This window comes from Lonchura striata, chromosome 2 (assembly GCF_050655825.1).
Source record: "Lonchura striata isolate lonStrDom1 chromosome 2, ASM5065582v1, whole genome shotgun sequence".
In the NCBI taxonomy this organism is placed as follows: Eukaryota; Metazoa; Chordata; class Aves; order Passeriformes; family Estrildidae; genus Lonchura; species Lonchura striata.
Window position 1 is genome coordinate 154422575 of NC_140704.1, and position 17382 is coordinate 154439956.

Consider the following 17382-nt stretch of genomic DNA (forward strand, 5'->3'; position numbering starts at 1 on the left):
GGAGCATCCCTAGATCACTCTCTGGGAGGGCAGCAAGGCGGGGATCTGCCTCCCTCTCTTGCAGCTGCACTCCTGTGGCAACATTTTTCTATCTCTGTGATTAAGTTGTGCTCATAAAATCCCTACCAAACCCCCCGGACAAGCTGTTAACTGCCCTTTAAAGCTGAGCTGGGGAGAAATGAGCCACATTTGCCTACACACAGCCCTGGCCATGCTTGATTGAGAGACTGCAGTAAAACTCGAGCTATAAATAAAACACATGTGCCTGTGTCCACAACAGTGCTCTCCTGAGAAGATGTTATTTGCTTCAGGACTTCAGTGAAATATCCATATTTTCAGCCTCCATTTATATTAATGAATGGATTTTTTTAATTGTGGGGTTTTTTTTGGTGGTTGTTTTTTGTTTGCTTGTATATATTTTAATTTCTTTCATTTGTTGCAATGAGAATAAGGTAACACAGGACACCCAGCAAAGTGAACAAGGTGGCAAGGGACACTTGGACCAAAATAGCTGGTAGTGGTGAGGGACAAGCACCACTTGGTTGGGATGCCAGGGGTGAAGAGAGACCCCTCATTCCTTGAGCAGGGTCACACTGCTGCTCCTCCTGAGGCTCCTTCCTGAAAGCCAGGCTGGGTTTAAATGGCAATAGAACAATCTTCCCTGAGTGTTTCATGGGCCTGAATGGAGAGATCTGTGGGCTCATCTTTGCTCACTGAGTAATGAAACAAAGACAAAAGAAAAAAATTTGGAAATTATAAAACTTGAGCTTGACAAATCTTGAGTTGCTTTGTTTTATTTTGTTTTTATTTTTTAGTCTTGATTGTGGACCATGGTCAGGCTCTCTAGTGATTCAAAAATCACACCCAGGTTTTATTTTAAGTATTGCTTTGCTTGTTTTTTAATATCATCTGTCTTTCATAATCGCAGAACTCGAAAAATTTTGATCTGAATGCCAGGTACTATGAGAGTGGTGGAATGAGAATCTGAGGGCAGAGATATGTCAGAAAGGAGCAGGAGATTACCAAACAGTAATAAGGGCTGAATACAGTCTCCATGGGGAGTGAAGGATTTGCCTCTGCATCTTTTCTTTCGGTCTCCAAGGTGCTCTGTCTCTGGAACAGCAGCATCTCAGAAACTGAAAGCAGCAGTTCACAGGGGGTGAAGGTGTCTCTGGTGCTGGAGCCACATTTATCAGCATCCTGGCTGAAAAATCATGTATCTTGGGTTCATTGTGCATGTGAAGATTGAAAATCTGTTTTGTTTTTTTTTTTTTCCTTAAATTTGTCCAAAATTAGACAACACAACTGCACCGTCTTTGGACTTGGAGGTGAGATTTAAGCATGGGATAGAGGCTGAGTCACACCTGTGGGGAGAAAAGTCCCAAAGAGCCTTGTGCCTCTGCTGTAAATAAGTGGGTTAATGCTTAGGCTTGATGATCTTTTCTAACCTCAGTGATTCTGTGATTCCAAATATGCTCCTGGTAGCTGTGATGGGGAAAGTAATGACTGCAGGAGGAATGTGAAGGTGGGATTGAGAGGGAGAGACTCCATGGGATAATAAAACCAGGAAAAGGTCAGTACAGGGGTCACTGTACTCAGAGTGATCATTTACCATTTGGTTCAGATTTGCCCGTTTGAAAAGATTTCTGCCACATTGAAAGGAGCAGGAGATGGTTCAGGATGTCTCTTCCATCTCTCCTGGGTATGTTCACCTTGACATTGAGAGGAAATTCAGGCAGGAAGGGAAGAGTTTTCTGTCCTCATTTCTGTGGTGTTCAACACCCCCCAGAGGTTTTAGCAGGAGATTGTGGCTCAAAGGAGGAGGAGAAAGCTCAGACAGGGAAGAGGGGAATCACAGAATGGTTTGGGTGGGGAAGAACTTTAAAGATCATTCTTCAATGAGAAGGTCTGCTGGGCTTGGACAGAGTAGTTTAAAAGAATCCCAGCTTTTAACATCATTTTATATCTTATCAGGAGGAGGTTGCTCCTTGGAATTTGCCCTGGAGTCCTAAAATCGCTGTATCCTTGAGGATTAGGCATTAGAGGTGGAGGACCTTAAATTAAAAATGAGCAGAGAAAGGGAAGAAGTCATCAGTCAGACTGCAGGCTGTCCAGGCTGTCACTGAGTCCTTGGGCCACCAGAGACTTTGATGTAAGGTTAGAGCAGGAAACTTTCTCTTGGCTGCTGATGAGTCACCAAACACCTGAGAGGAAACAGAGGAGGCACCTCAGGGGTGGAGAACCACAACAAAGCAAAGCCCCTCTTGTGTCAGCTCTACAGGAGGGAGCTGAAGAGGGGTGACGTTTCCACCTTTCTGCATTAAATACAGAAAGACAGAACTGGAAATCACTTCCCAAAGGCCTTCCTAATCAAATTCACCTCAGCATTAGCAGGGAGATTTCTTTCTTAATCATACAAGATTGACTCTCCTGGAAAATAACTTTTCTGGTGGCTAAAATCTCAACCGAGGTATATTTTTTTGCCAAATCAATCCTGTCTATTCTCACAGTATAACTGTCTTTCAGTTTAAAATGTTTTAAATTCTTCTGGTGCTTCAGTCTCAGAGTTTTAATTATTAAATTTTAATTTTCTCTTCGTTTTCCTTTTGCACCAAGCCAAGTGCACCATTATCTTGTGGCAAGTGTGGTCATTTTAGTGATCCTTCTTTGCAGCCCTCTCTCACTGTGAATTCACGTTTCTCGAAGTCGAGCACAAAAATGGATACAATATTTTAGACATGGTCAAAGATAGTGTCTTCCTAATATCTGGAAACCTGGCAATATTCCCCCTCACTGTGTCCTGGATTGATACATTGTCTTTTTCACAGCATGTTATTTGTTTTTACCCAATCTCTGTCTTTATCTTCTGTTGTTTTTTTTTTCTGCTCTGCTGAAATCACTTTACTCTTTTTCAGCTTTCAGCTTAGGAATGTCCTCATTACCCAAATGTGACAGTGTTATTTTCATGTCACACCTGGGAAAACTAAGGCAGAGGGAAAAAAATAAAAATAAAAAGACGTGACCTTCACAGAGGAGGTGGCAAAGCTTTGCCAAAAGCTAGGAGAGAGTGATTCCTTGGACACCAGGCTGCTGTTGGCATCAGGGCTTTGTCCTGCCCCAATAAAGTCGAGGTTCTAATGCCTCCCCGTGGGCACAGGCTGCCTCTTCCAGGCAGGAATTCTCATGAGGAGCCTGCTTGTTTTCCCTGCTCCTCAGCCTGCATCCCCCCCTCCCTCCTTCGCCGGGATGGGGATGAATGGGAAGAGAGAGGCTCTGAGTGGACTCTGTTCTCCAACCCCAGTCGCTGCTGAATTTCAAATAACTCCCCAAACAAAACCCACACAAGCAGCCCCTTGTGCTCCTCTATCTCCTCTCTCTTTGGCCTTTAGTCCCCAGGCTTGGCAGCAGCGCTGCTCTTCTGTGGCTCGTCACATGCGAGGCGGGGAGGATGGGCGGCTTTGTCGCCCTTCTCTTTGCTCAGGGGTCTGAAACAACAGAGCCCTTTGCCTTGTTTGCTTTGCTGGGCCACGAGGGAGCAGGGCCAGAGGAAGGAGGAGGTTGGTGTAACCCCCTGGCAGGGTTTTTGGGCAGCAGCAAGGTGAAGGTTTGTATGTTGAGAGGAGTGATTGACACTGCTCATCCCTGTCCCCTGCCTCCCTTGTGCTGCTGGGGACAGCTCTCCTCCTTGTAGGAAGCAGTGGGTGTTTGGGGAGAGGAAAAGGTGCTGTCCCATGCCTGAGGACGGGGCATTACTCCTGTCCCAGAAGGATTTGCCAGCTGGCAGGGCTGTGCCAGCTGCAGAGGTCATGGCTCAGTTTTTGTTTTCAATGCAGGTAGCAGTGAAAAGGGGAGAGAGGGACAAATCCAGCTGGGAGCTGTGGTTCGTCCACGGTGCTGATATCCTGAGATACGTGGGGTGGATGCCATTCTCCTGGTGGAGTGGGAAGGAGAAAAACACAGCTCCTCTGGTCACCTCTGCACCACTGCTCCCCAAAGCTGCTGGGGCCTGGCAGTCATGGAGAGAGGGCCAGGTCGACCCATGTGATCTGAGCAGGAGGTTTTTAGGATTCTTGAGATGCTGAAGCTCATTTTACTCATTATCCAAGTTGGACTTGACTCCTGCAGGGAGAGAATCTCTCCAGACAGCATGGTGAGGCCAGACTTATTGCAGATTAGGGCAGCTCCTTCTGACCTCTTCATTTTCAGCGAGCCAAGCCTGATAGACTGGGACAGTGTAGCATTTTCTGCCAAAAAAAAAAAAAAAAGAAAGAAAAAAGAGGGGGGATTAGGACTATTTCTTTATCTCTTGTGTTTTAGACCAAAAAAGGCCTCTGTGCAAAGCTCACTCAAGATGCACTGTGAGTATTTGGCAGCATATTGTGGTGTTGTTCGCTCTGCTGTGCTCAGGCACAGGTCTCCTTTCAGCCCAGCTTTCCCTGGATGAGAGGGGCAGCTCATCCTGCCAGCCCTCTTGGAGTGGGCTGGCTTTAAACAGCAGGACATGACCCCTTGCTTGTGATAGGGGATATTAACTCCTGACCTAAATAGGGGAAAAGAGCCTGAAGTTTATGGAAAGCCTGTTCCACTGGTCCGAGGAAAAGCCAGATGGCTTCTGCCTGTGATCTGTGGAGCAGAAAGGGAAGATCATTAATAGCCATGGATTGTCCATGAGGAGGGGGTTAAGGGGTGGTTGATGCCTTTGCAAAATCATGGGGTGGGTCAGGAGACTCTGTCCTGTGGATAAATACAAGTTTTCCTTCTGCACAGCTCATCAGTTCTGCTTTTTTTAAAGGGAGAAAACAGCATCCAAGCCATTGTTGTGATGTTGGACACCACTGCTGAAAGACTCATGGGGAAAAGACAAGCCAAGTATAACTGGGGGGGGGTTGTGCTGAACTTTGGGTTAATTAACACAGGAATTCTCAAATGAGAGTCAGTGGCCTCGTTCTGCCTGAGGGCAAACTGAATGAACATCAATGTCTCTTCTGTCATTAAATATATATATTCTTTAAAAAGCCAAAACACATCCAGGATTTTTTATGAGGAATTACATAGATTTAGTACCATCCCAGTGTTTCTCTCAAGCTGCAGGAATAATCCCAAAATATGCCTTGAGAAAAGTACTTCATGGTAGTTGATTTTTGCATCTCTTGCTCTCATCCAACACTGATTTCCCGTGCTGAGCCAGTGTCTCTGTGTGATGCTCCACTGCTTCTGCAGAGATTTGGCTTTTTCCAGTTCTACTCAATACTCTGATTTTGACAGGGAGCTCCTATTAATAAATCTTGTATTTATCCCTAAATATGGTCTCTATAGCTAACTATATATATGGAATAGGGAACACCTCCAACTGGGAGTGGTGTGGAAGGAGTCTTTTACTGCTAGGCAACCACTTGGAATCCAAGGCTGCAAATTGTTACTCAGGCTGTGACAGCTCCTTAACCCCTGAGCTCTGCTGTTGCTGAAACTGGGAAACAAGAGGCATGAACGTGAGTTTGTTTCAGAGAGAAAATTCAAGTATTTTCAATGTGTTTGTTTTCTAAATTGAGAAAAAGGAGCTGATAGGGGTAGTTGTAACAATTAATAACATACACACGATTTAATAGTATTAACAATACATTTTAATTGTTGTTAATAAAAACAAAACCCCAGTTAGTTTAATCTCCTCCTTCCTTCCTTCCTTCCTTCCTTCCTTCCTTCCTTCCTTCCTTCCTTCCTTCCTTCCTTCCTTCCTTCCTTCCTTCCTTCCTTCCTTCCTTCCTTCCTTCCTTCCTTCCTTCCTTCCTTCCTTCCTCCCTCCCTCCCTCCCTCCCTCCCTCCCTCCCTCCCTCCTTCCCTTCCTCCCTCCTTCCCTTCCCTCCCTTCCCTCCCTCCCTTCATATCCCTAAATCCATTACTAAAAGATCTTTAAATTTTGTGAACCATTTTTTCATTCAGAACACGTTATCTCAGAACTAATTTTTAGCCAGTGATTTTTGCCAAACTCTCTTTGCCTGTCATATATTAATGATCCCTTCACTTGAATTCTATACCAAATTATATTTGATAAAATATAGATTGTGAATCACGATCATTTCACTCATAAAGTGGTTCAAACCAGTCCACATATAACAAGTACAGGAAGTTTTCCAAGATTTTTAAAAAATAAGATACGTTAGTTATATAATATCACTTCCAGATACAGATTTTGGGATTTTTAAAGTCTTCTTTCAGATTGGGGTGTGCACTTATTTCTCCACCTATTTACATATACATACATTTAATTCTGTTCCTTTTATGAGTAGGTGATCAGAACAAAGAGTGCTGAAAAGTTGGTAATAAATAAGGCATTTTTTCACAATGTCCCAGGGCCTGGAGAAGCTCTCTATGAAGGGGAAAATAAGAGGCAGTAAATTACTCTTACAGCTTCTGTTGCCTGCTCCTCCCTCTCCCTCCAACCCGGGTCCACCAGATTTATGAAATCTGGAGATTCTCCATCTGTAGAAGGAGTTTGCTAAGAAAAAAATATCAGATGGTGGTAAGAGGAGAATATCTTGGATAATAAGGAATTGGAAGATTTACAAAGCATGTTAAAGGTTGCATGAGAATCAAATTCTGAAAATGGGATATTAAAAGAAAAATACTGATTTTTTTAAACTATTAAAATAAAGGATGCAGAGCTGCTGCATCTCAACAGCAGTTGCAGTTTACTGCACTTTTGATCTTTTCCTTACCTGGAAAAGGAAATTCTCTTTCCCTACAGTGGCTTTTCTATTTACCTCAATCACAAAGATTGAAAACCTGCTGCTTTCAGACTAAACAGCCTTAGTGCCATCCCTGAATGTGTGAGGATTAAAAGCTCTGCTGGAAGGTTACTTACATTGCTAATTACTATTTGTCATTAATGGCCAATCAGAGTGTGAAGAATGACTTTGTACCTTTCCCTCCCATGACCTGTGTGAGTGAGTCCCACTGGCTCTTTTCTCCCATGAAAGATTTTCCTTCTATCCATCTTAAGTAACTGCCCTGCTAATTTTTCTGGAGTATCAACCAGAAAGGTCGAAGCTGTGGGTTTCTTTTCTTGTTAGTTGTGCATTTGTGACACTTAGAATTTGTCTGCTGGGTTAAAAATAAATAACATTTAAAAAAAAGATTTAAAACTTTGATAGATTTTGGTCTCGTCCACTTTGATGATAAGGAAGCATCACTTCCCTGCTCTTCTAAATAGAGGTTTCCACTCTCCATACAAATAAAATCACAAGATTTACACATAAAACATCTGTGGTCAGGGAAAAAAGTCCAAATGGATATTAATTACCTCATCTTTCATCAGAGGATAATGTGTTCCTGATCCAATACTTACAACTCCCACAATTGCAAAAGGTGTTTTTAGCATCAAAGCTGAGCCAGGGAACTCAAAGCCAGATTTTGATCCACTTACTCTTTCTAAAGCAAGACTTTCCATGAACCCAAGCTGTCTGGAAGGGTAACTCAAGGTCAGCTCTAAAATCTCTTTGTCTTTCTTTATGAAGAGTGCTGGTGTCTGGCTGAAAGCCTGATGAGAAAAGGTGACTGGGGAATTTATAACAACTTATTATTGTCCATTTGCACTTCTGCTTTCACCTACAGGTGGCCAAAAAGAGCTAAAAGCCACAGCTGCAGTCCCCATATCCCCGAGTTGCTGTCAATGTTGGTTTAAGTGTCCAGGTACTTCTGGAGGGGAAGTATAGACCAAGTTTTGCCCACCTGGCATGTGAAAGTGAACTAACAAACCTCTCTTGGGAGCCTGTAACTCCATGGAGAACCACAGGATCAATTTAGGTTGGGAAAAAACCTCTTGAGATCATCGAGTCCAACCCATGACCCAAACCCACCACACCAACCAGACCACGGCACCGAGTGCCACGTCCAGGCTTTCCCTGAGCACCTCCAGGGATGGTGACTGCCCCACCTCCCTGGACGGTCCCTTCCAAAGGACAGTGACTAAAAACTGATTGTCTCTTGCCCAGCTCTGGCTGGATGTGGCTCCCCTTACGCTCAGCAGGCACCCCAGTAAAGCCACGGCAAATGTTTGGTCACAGGTCCTCCCCAAAACTCTGCTAAGCCTGTGGATGCCTTGAAAACCCTCCAGCCAAAATAAATAAACCCACCAAGGACTTTCCCAATACAGAAACCGTGAAGTTTGTGTCACTGACTTTGTCAAACCAGCAGGCATTCCTCAATCCACCTTTTTTTCTTGAGGACATCCCACATCATCTCATTCTTTCTGGAGGAGGGACCCCTTTTATGTTGATTTATATCCTGAGCTCAGAAAGCAGCTCCAAATCTGTTGTGCCACAATATGGGAATTGGAAAACCAGAAATTTCCACAGATGCTGACAGAGCTTGATCTGCAGCCTTAGAAAGAGCTTGGATTGATGCAAAAATACAATACACAGACATTAAGCAGAAAAACCATAAACTTATGTTTTTATAGTAGTAAGAATATGCCTTAAGTAAGTGAAAAACTATTGATAAGATGGTGAAGAGTTTATAACTTAAGGGTGTGGTTGTATAGGGTAGCTAAGAGTTTAGAAGTTATAATAGAAGCATATGTGTACAAGTGAGACAGAAGCCTAGTAGACAAAAGTATCCACAGTGCAGCAGAAGTAAGTAAAAATAATAGGTAAAAAAACCCAAATAAACCCTGTGACAACTGTCTATTAAGTTAGAAAGTTATATATTGCCTTATAACAAAGAAACTTGTGACAACTCTTAAACTGTGACTGACAGCTTAGTCCTTTAGAATCTCACAGCCTCAGAAACTGATGTTTATCTAAACAACAAATCATTCTTAGCCCAAAAATAGTCCTATTCCTTCATTACTAGCAACAACAATGATGCCACAGCATTTTATGTGCATTTTGAAGGGTGCTGATGATCCTTCAAAACCTTAAACCAGTATTTTTTGTACTGATTTCGTATTGAATACTTGCAACAAAGAGATGTTCTGGGTGAAGAATGGAAAAAGATGCCAGACTGAATGGAGAACAATAGGTGACACAAACAAGAGGTTTGATAGTTCCCTTTTTGCCACAACTCTCTCAAGGTTTGAGCCCCTCCTGTAAATTCCAAGCAGGGATTGAGGGCAAAAGATTTTTCAGGTGCCAGTGGTGCCAAGGGGATCAGAGTTGAAGGTTGGCAGAACGCTGACATTCGATCAGCTGCAGGAATGGAAAATTACAGATCTTGACCTGCTCGGGCACATCAGAGGACGTAACCATCCCAGGGGAGCTGGGAGTGCACCTGCCTCCAAAGGGCAAGAAGAGGACAAACGTCACAGAAGGATGGAATTCCTGATGCTGCCAGGACAGACAGTGCCCTGTGGTCCTTGGCTGGGGGTCACTGGGATGCTCTGCACTCAAGTCAGGAGAGTTTTTCCCTCCTGAGATAAATCCCCTTCTGCAATGACCTTTTGTTGTGGCACTTCCTGCCCAACATGTGAATGATAAATGCAATTAAAGTCCTTTTTATTATGTTTTTTTTTAATACTACTCAGTTACTTTATCATAAATTCAGTGTTGACCTTAGGTTACACTTCCTGCTCAGTTTGGGGAACCCAAACTGTCTCTCCTTTTTCAAATGCCAGTGCTTTCAGCAATTTTGTGTGGAGAAAAAGACTTCCTTGTTATGTTTAGGAGTGTTTCATTCCTGAAAATCCATCACAAGAAACCTCTCACAGTAGCATCTCTATCCATGTTCATCACTGATAATGTTTATTTCTGCCTCTGAAATCACACCACGTATCCCCAGGTTGGTATAGTTCTAGATTTATGCAATTACTGCATGTGGCCATCGATTTAAAAGACCCTCTGGCCCGTTCCTTCTGGCTTTTGCTCTGATCTGGGCTTTTCCCTGTGATTCCCCTCATCAGTGGCCTTTGGTGATGGTGAAGACAAAAGATCTGTGATAACAATCCCAGGAAGACAAGAAGGAACAATCAGTGGATTGCCTTCAGTTTGAGGAGGCTGAAACAGAACATCAGTGACATCAGAAGGGTTTAGGGGGATTGGGATAATTGGTGGTGCTAATTACTGCAGAGGGCAATACACTTTTGACTAAAGGAGAAGTACCTGAGTGATGCTCAGGAGGAGTAAAATGAGTCAGGAGTCAGAGAGGGGATATAAAAGGATCCCAGTGCAGCAAGATCTGTAGCTTTGGTGAAAAAAAATTATCCTAGAAAATGTCATGGATAAAGTTTGGTGGAAAGCAGCAACCCAAGGTAGAGGAGGAGAAGGGAAAGAGGAGCAAGGACTGGAAGCTCCATCTGTAACTCGAACTGGGGAGGGAAAGAGGAGTTAACATCTCCTTTTCTTGTTACTTGAGGAAAGAACAACAAATCTCTGCCCTGTCATGTCTGTGAAGAAGCTGTGATACCTGACTAGATTATCTGATATGCACCTTGATCTCAGCTGAAGCCTGAGAACAGGATACACAGACTCCTGCCCATCTCTATAGTGGAGAACCAGAGACACCAAAACATGAACAAAGTTCCCACAGGAACCATTAAAAAACAGGTTTTCTTCAAAGAAAACCCCCACAAGCTACTAAACCCCAATGCACCACATTAAAGCAGCAAGAGGAGGGTTCCTGTGGTGCATGGAGCAAACGCTCAGTGGATCCTCCATAGCTGCATAATGTCAACTATAGAGAAGGCCATGAATTTTAACCTTGGAATGTATTTTCCCTTTTAGTACTAAGAAAAACAGAAAATTCCTTGGGAAGTCTTTGTCACTTGATCCCAAAAACGTCCCCATGAGTTCCTCACATTTCCTGCCTGGAGAGTTCAGCAAGAAATTGGTTAAATCCTGCAGAAGAATGAAAAATTGTCTCAAACAAGAGCCACAAATGCTGAAACTTTGTGAGCATAACTTCCCTGCTCCCATCTTCAGGCAAGTGAGAAGGGAAAGTGTATGATTAACTTATGAAGTGCTTGCAGAGGCAACATCATTAGCTCCAACAGGCCCTTGTGAAAATGGGAACTGCCAGAACATGAATTTTTAACGTCTGGGCTGCATTAAGATCTTGAACGTGACAGAGACTAAACTTGGAGCCTGAACTCAGAGAGCACTGCTGCTATTTGTGGCAGAAGCCAAGAGATGGGTTTAGAGGGAAAGGAGTGGAGTATTTTTTTTTAAGGGGCTCTTGTGGCTGGGGAAGTTCCAGTCAGTCCAAATTAGATTAGTTTCTAGATGTCTGCCTGGGGTCTCCACCAAGAAAATGTCATTTCTACCTTTAAACTCTTCCCTTCCATCCATTACTGCATTCACCTTCACTCTTGGTGCTGTCCTCACCACTCTCTTGTAATTCTTCCTTCTCCCAGGCCACCTCTTCTCAAGATTTCTGATCCCTTCTCTGCACTACTTTGCTCACCACTCCCTCCCTGCCACCCCCAGGAGGAAAACTCCTCTGGTCTGAAACCAGGAGCTGGCACTGGAGGAAAACAGCACCGAGCAACCCAAGGGATGTGGGAGATGGCCAGCTAGAGGCTGCCATGGCAACAGCTGGATCTCCTTCATCCCTCTCACCCTGCTTCCCTGCTGATTACATTAAAACAACAGAAAAAGTAACAGTTGCTGGGAATCAAAGAACCCTCTTCCTCCACAAAATCACCTGGCCTGTTTCCACGTTTCTCAGCGCAAACCCCTGGCATCTTTGTTGTTGGTTTAACAATCTTGTGACTCTTGCTTGTACATGGGAAGGAAAAAAAGGTTTTGATTTGCTTGGCCTTGATGGAAGAGCTTTCTCTGCACTTCTCCTGTGGTCTTTGAACTCAGTGACAGATCTGTAGTCAAAAAATATCTTTGGAGGTGACTGACATTCTGGGGGCTGTTGCTGTTGTTCCATGAGAAGAGCCCCCTGGGAGGATTTGGGGTTTGGACCCAGAAGAGGTTTTGGTGGTGCTGTGAAGCCCAGCTCTTTGTCACAGGTCACTGCATCAACTCTCAGCACCCCACCTGTGCCCACAGACATGTTCAAGTCTACCTGGCATCACCCAGCACAGGTGAGATGTTGGCAGACTGTGTGACTCAAGCACAGGAGGAATCTGACTGGTGTGCATATTTTAGGGGGCTGAGACTTCATTTCTCATCTTTCTGGTTTTTATTTTTTGCAAAAGAGACAACTGATGTCCCTTTTCTCTTTCTCTCCTTTTGGCTCTTTGCATTGGGAAACACCAAAATTGCATGGAACATGGGGTGGAGAAGAAATTCCCCTGAACAAACAAGAAATTCACTGCAGTTGAAAATTGATATTTAATGTTGCATCACAGAAGAGTGGCTGTCTGGGGATGTTTGTGCTGCCATATCACAAACCCTTTTATTCCCAGCATTCCCTGCCTGACACTCCTCTTTCAGTGCTGGAAAGTGCTTCCAGGTCCTGTTTACTGCCAAAACCAGTGAGCTGGGTGCACCATAGTCCTTGGGGTCGCCAGTCCCAAGCTGGACCCCTGCAAAGACCAGGTGGGCTGGCATCCCACCTCTGCCAGTGGCCACAATTGGTCCCTTTGTGGATAGGCAGCACATCTCACCCCAATCTCCAAAAGTTCCATGCTGAATTTAAGCCCTGAAGGATGGATATCCCTTCCCTGAGCCCATCAGCAGTGAGAGCAAACAAATTTTTTCATTCCTTCTTATGTCTCCAAGCACACTCCACATTTAAAATATCCCCAGGGACTTTCCTTCAGGCTGGAGGCCTTGAGTTGTCAGAGTAGGTCAGGTTTGGGAAGACTTGAAGCTTGATTTCTGAATGAAGCAGCATTTGAGGGATAACTCAGCAGCTGTAGCAGCAGAATGGCTCTGTCCTAGTCAATGAACCTCCAGCCATGGATATCATCTGGGAATATAACCACGGACAGCCAGGCTTGTGATGCAGACAAAAAACATCCTCCTAGTACCAAGATGCCCTGATTCTCCTTGAGTCTGAACAAGTTTTCAAGTGAATTCTGCAGAGCTGTTTGGTGCTTTAATTGCTAATAGAGCTGATCCCTTCTTGTGGAGAGACAGGTTTGGCACTTGCTGGTGTTCATTCAGGGAAGCAAGGAGTGGTAGGCACACACAGAGGAGGATGCAGAGAATATGGGGCAAGGAAGCTGAATTTCAGCTCTATCTTGAGGGTATCAGACTGCTGAGCTCTGATATCCTCACTTAGCTTCACGCTGTTTGTTTTCCTCCCCCCCCCACTCCCTTCTCCTCAACAATTAACTTTGCAATTAGACTTAATTATATTCAGTAGCTATTGAATGTGTCCTCTGCCCCAGTTGCTGCCGGTGGGGAGAGGCAGCAGCAGGGTGAAAGCTGCACAGTCAGCTCAGCAGACCGCTCAGCAGCGATTCTCACATCCTCTGCACGGCTGAGAACAGGGAGCCCTCCTAAAGGCACGGCCCTGTGACTTCCTCACCCTCCTTCTCCCACAGAATTTCACCTCTTTGTCTCATCTCAAGTGGCAAGCCACTGCTTTTAAATGTCAGGGAAACCTGGAAGGGTCCCTGTCGGAATCTGAGGTATTGATGATTCTGAGATTGTAGAAAGTCTCTGTCTTTCAGCCCCGCAGCCAAAGCAGAAGCCATAATTGGTGTGTGCTGGTTCCAAGGTTGTTTATTCTGTTTATCTCTGACATGTTCTGCTGCCCTGCCCAGCTCTGTCCTGCAGGGCAGCGTGTGGGGCTCTGCCCTCAGTGGGATGTGACAAACATTAAATACCAGAAACTCCCTGGGCTGGATTTACAAGAACGTGCCAATATCTGTCACCTGCGTTGGACAGTGTGTCCCCAGCCTGAACCAACAGAAAAATGCCAACACCACAGTGAAACATGGAGGGCATGAAGAAGGAGAAAAAGGACAAGGCACACCCAATTTCCTCCATCTTGTCCCCTTTGAACCCCTAATCTAGAATCCTAAAATTTTACTTTTGCACCCATGCCACACTTAATTATTACTTATATCAAACACTCAGAGCTTGTAATTCATCCTGTAAGGTTGAAAACTCTTTTCCATGGGCAGAGATCACAGACAGTGTCTCTGGGGCTCTGTCCAGGGGGGTTCCTGACCCCTGCCAGGGTCCCAGGGCAGCCAGGGCAGCCAGAGGGAAGCCCTGGATTCCCACAGGTCCCTTGAGGGGTGTTTATTTTCCCACTGTAGGGGGAAAGTCTCAGGACAGCTTATGCAGCCAGGAGGGTGCTTTTGAAATGCATCATAAACCCAAGGTGGAGTCTTTGTTGGTGGAACACGGCGTCCCACCTCTCTCAAGTCTCTAGGGCACACAAAGATCACCCTGGAGCTGGCAGGCCTCAAAGCCAAGTTTTGTAAAAGCTCTTTCAGTGCCAAATATTTCGTGGAGTTGTTTGACTTTAAAGTGTCCAGAAATCCAACACCCAGCAATGCCCTTGGGGTATCAGAGATGGAATTGGGGGTGATGAGGATAGGAGGCTGAGCATGAACCAGCCAGAAATATTCCAAATAGCCAAAGGTATCCTGGACTGTTCCCACAGTGTGGGCAGCAGGTGAGGGGGGAATTCTTCCCCTCTGCCCTGCTCAGGTGAGACCCCACCTGCAGAGCTGCCCCCAGCCCTGGCGGCAGCACAGGAAGGACATGGAGCTGCTGGAGGAGTCCAGAGGAGGCACCAGGATGATCAGAGGGATGGAGCAGCTCTGCTGTGAGGAAAGGCTGGGAGAACTGGGATCGTTCAGCCTGGAGAAGGTGTGGGGTGACCTAATTGTGGCTTTCCAGTGCCTGAACAGAGCCAAGAGGAAAGATGGAGAGAGGCCATTGACAGGGGCTTTTGGTCACAGGACAAGGGGGAATTGCTTCAAAAGAGAGTGGGTTTAGACTGGATATTTGGAAGAAATTCTGAAAGTGAGGGTGGTGAGGCCCTGGCACAGGCTGCCCAGAGAAGCTGGACTGCCCCATCCCTGGAAGTGTCCAAAGCCAGACTGGATGGAAACTGGAGCAACCTGGGACAGTGGGAGGTGTGCCTGCCCATGGCAGGAGGTTGGAACAAGATGATTTCAAAGGAACCTTCCAGCCCAAACCATTCTTTGATTCTGTGATCAGTGTTACCAGTGCCCTTCCTCTGCTCTGGGTAAATAATAATTAGTAAAGAGTGAGCACAGTGAGCTTTTTTACAACATAGACCTTCATGCCATGTATCTGTAGCTGAGATAACAGCTCCTTCATCAGCCTCTTAACAAGTTATCTAGTAATTAATTAATTCATATGACTGTTAGATTACTCTCATTCCCTTTTGGGAGATATGTAGCAGTTTTTTCTTCAGGGAGGATGTGGTGAGAAGTAGTATTTCCAACCTGATAGTGCAAAGTGGGGATTGCTTCACATCTTGGAAATAAACATTTTAGTTCAGAACAGCTCTGTGTGGAAGCTGCTGCAAAGAGCCAGTGGTTTGTAAAACCTGGATACAGAAAAACCTGAGAAATAGATGTTCTAGGTCTTGATGAAAGTTGGATTTTGTTGATAGGAAGTTTTTATTGCTGAAGGACTGTCTGGTGAATTAAATATCAGTAATTCTTGATCTAAGATCCTGAGAAATTCCCTAAATTCGGGTGTTAGACTAAATGACATTTAAAGGTTCCTACAGAATCCTGGAACAGTTTGGGTAGGAAGGGACCTTGAAGCTCATCCTGTTCCAGCCCCTCTGCCCTGGACACCTTCCACCATCCCAGGTTGCTCCAAACCCCATCCAAACTGGCCTTGGACACTTCCAGGGCTGAAATAATTCTAAGATAATGATTGCCATGGAATAGGAGAAACGATCTTTACTGTGAACATCAATCTGCTTCAGATCAGGTTGCAATCTGCTTTGCTTTCATTATAACCTCCTAATTTTACAAAAAAGTGAAAATATTTCTCTGATTTTCTGGTTTAGAGCCTTCATTCCTGGAGAACTGATCCTTTTATAGCCAAACCACAAGTAGAACTCCCTGCAGTAAGGCGAAGACCCCCTCTTCTCCCAGGAAATTTTCTCCTAAGGAAATTTTCTCCTAAGGACAAGGATGGGAGGTGGAGCAACATGAAACCGAAGCAGCAGCCCTTAAGTGCCTGCTCTGTGAATAGAGAACTTCATTAACTTGGGCTGCCAATGTAAATTAATTTTTAATGCGTAATACCTCCCTCATCTCTTTTTCTAGCTGGAACTTAACTAAACAATGCATCTCTCAAGATAAAAACAGAGAAATCCTGGCCGTTGGGTCAATTTTCTGGGAGTAGAGACATCAGTCAGACGCAGGACATTGACCAAGTGCTTCCTCAGGTGCTTCACTGGGGAACCTTGGGGGAAAGCTGAATCCCTCCACCTGCTCGGTGAGAAATCGTGCTGAGAAAGCTGAGGAGCCTGGCTCTTCCCAAAGAAACAATCCTTCCTTGCTTCCAATTAGGCAGTCCATACCCTTCTTTGTCAGAAAGATATGGAATTGATGAAGAGCACAGAAATTCACAGCCTGTTGCTCCCTCCTCATCCCCTACTGAGAATGAACACTTGATTCTTGCTGAAAATTTTCTTTTTATATCTGTTTCTGATCTTATTTATTTATTTATTCCCCTGTTGAGGAATTCGAACATTGTGTCTGGCAAAAAAAAAAAAAAAAAAAAAGAAAAGTAAAGAAAAAGAGAGAAATACCCAAAACGTAACCACTGCACATTACCAGAGGAAGAGAAAGGCTGCAATTGTCATAAATAACACAGTGGGTCATGAATAATTCAAACCAGAATATGGTTGTTATTGTAAGGAGTTATCACAGCTAATTACAGTCCATTGCCATTGCTCCCTCCAAAGTTCTGGCATTGATCACTGCGGGACACGCCAAATATTTCACTACAACAAAATATTGTGCTCAATGCTCCCCTGTCAATCAGCAGGTCTTTCACTAAGAGGGGTTGTTGTTCTTCAGTGGCTTTTGCCCTTGGATCATGGTTGGAAAGAAATTAGGAAATCCTTTCACTTAACCAAATCATTCATCTCTATCAGTCAATTGGTCCCTGCAGATCCTTCCCAATGTTGTTCCAACTCCCTGGGCACAGGAGGAACTCAAGCTTCCAGCATTCTGAGCAAACAGGGACTAAATTTCTAAAATTTTTCTTTGTTTGTTTTTTTTTTTTTTAATTCTGATGCTTTTTTAATATTCTGATTACATTTTTTAAAAGTCTGTCTCTATTCTCTTTAGAAAAGACTTGCATCCTGCAATGGGATGAGGATTTATACACATTGTAAAATAATATCTGCAAGAACATGTGGCTTCCCAGTTGGGTTTCCTTTGAGATATCCCAGTGATCTGCAAAATTTCTGGGTTTGTACAAGACTTTACTGGTTTTAGACTGTTGGCAAGCAGCAGATGCTGACTAGACATGAACTTGG

General features: G+C 44.4%; 1 protein-coding gene across 16 annotated transcripts in view; it reads left to right on the plus strand.

The window, feature by feature from the left end:
• Nucleotides 1-17382, plus strand: part of ADGRB1 (adhesion G protein-coupled receptor B1) — a 283024-nt gene that overhangs the window by 15882 nt on the left and 249760 nt on the right. Inside the window, exon 1 of one of the 16 annotated variants that reach the window (XM_085572624.1) lies at nucleotides 4485-5489. The exons of the other annotated variants lie outside the window; for them this stretch is intronic. The gene's annotated coding sequence lies outside the window, so the exon portion shown is untranslated. Of the gene's footprint in view, nucleotides 1-4484; nucleotides 5490-17382 lie in introns of those variants that run through there. 16 annotated transcript variants of the gene reach the window in all.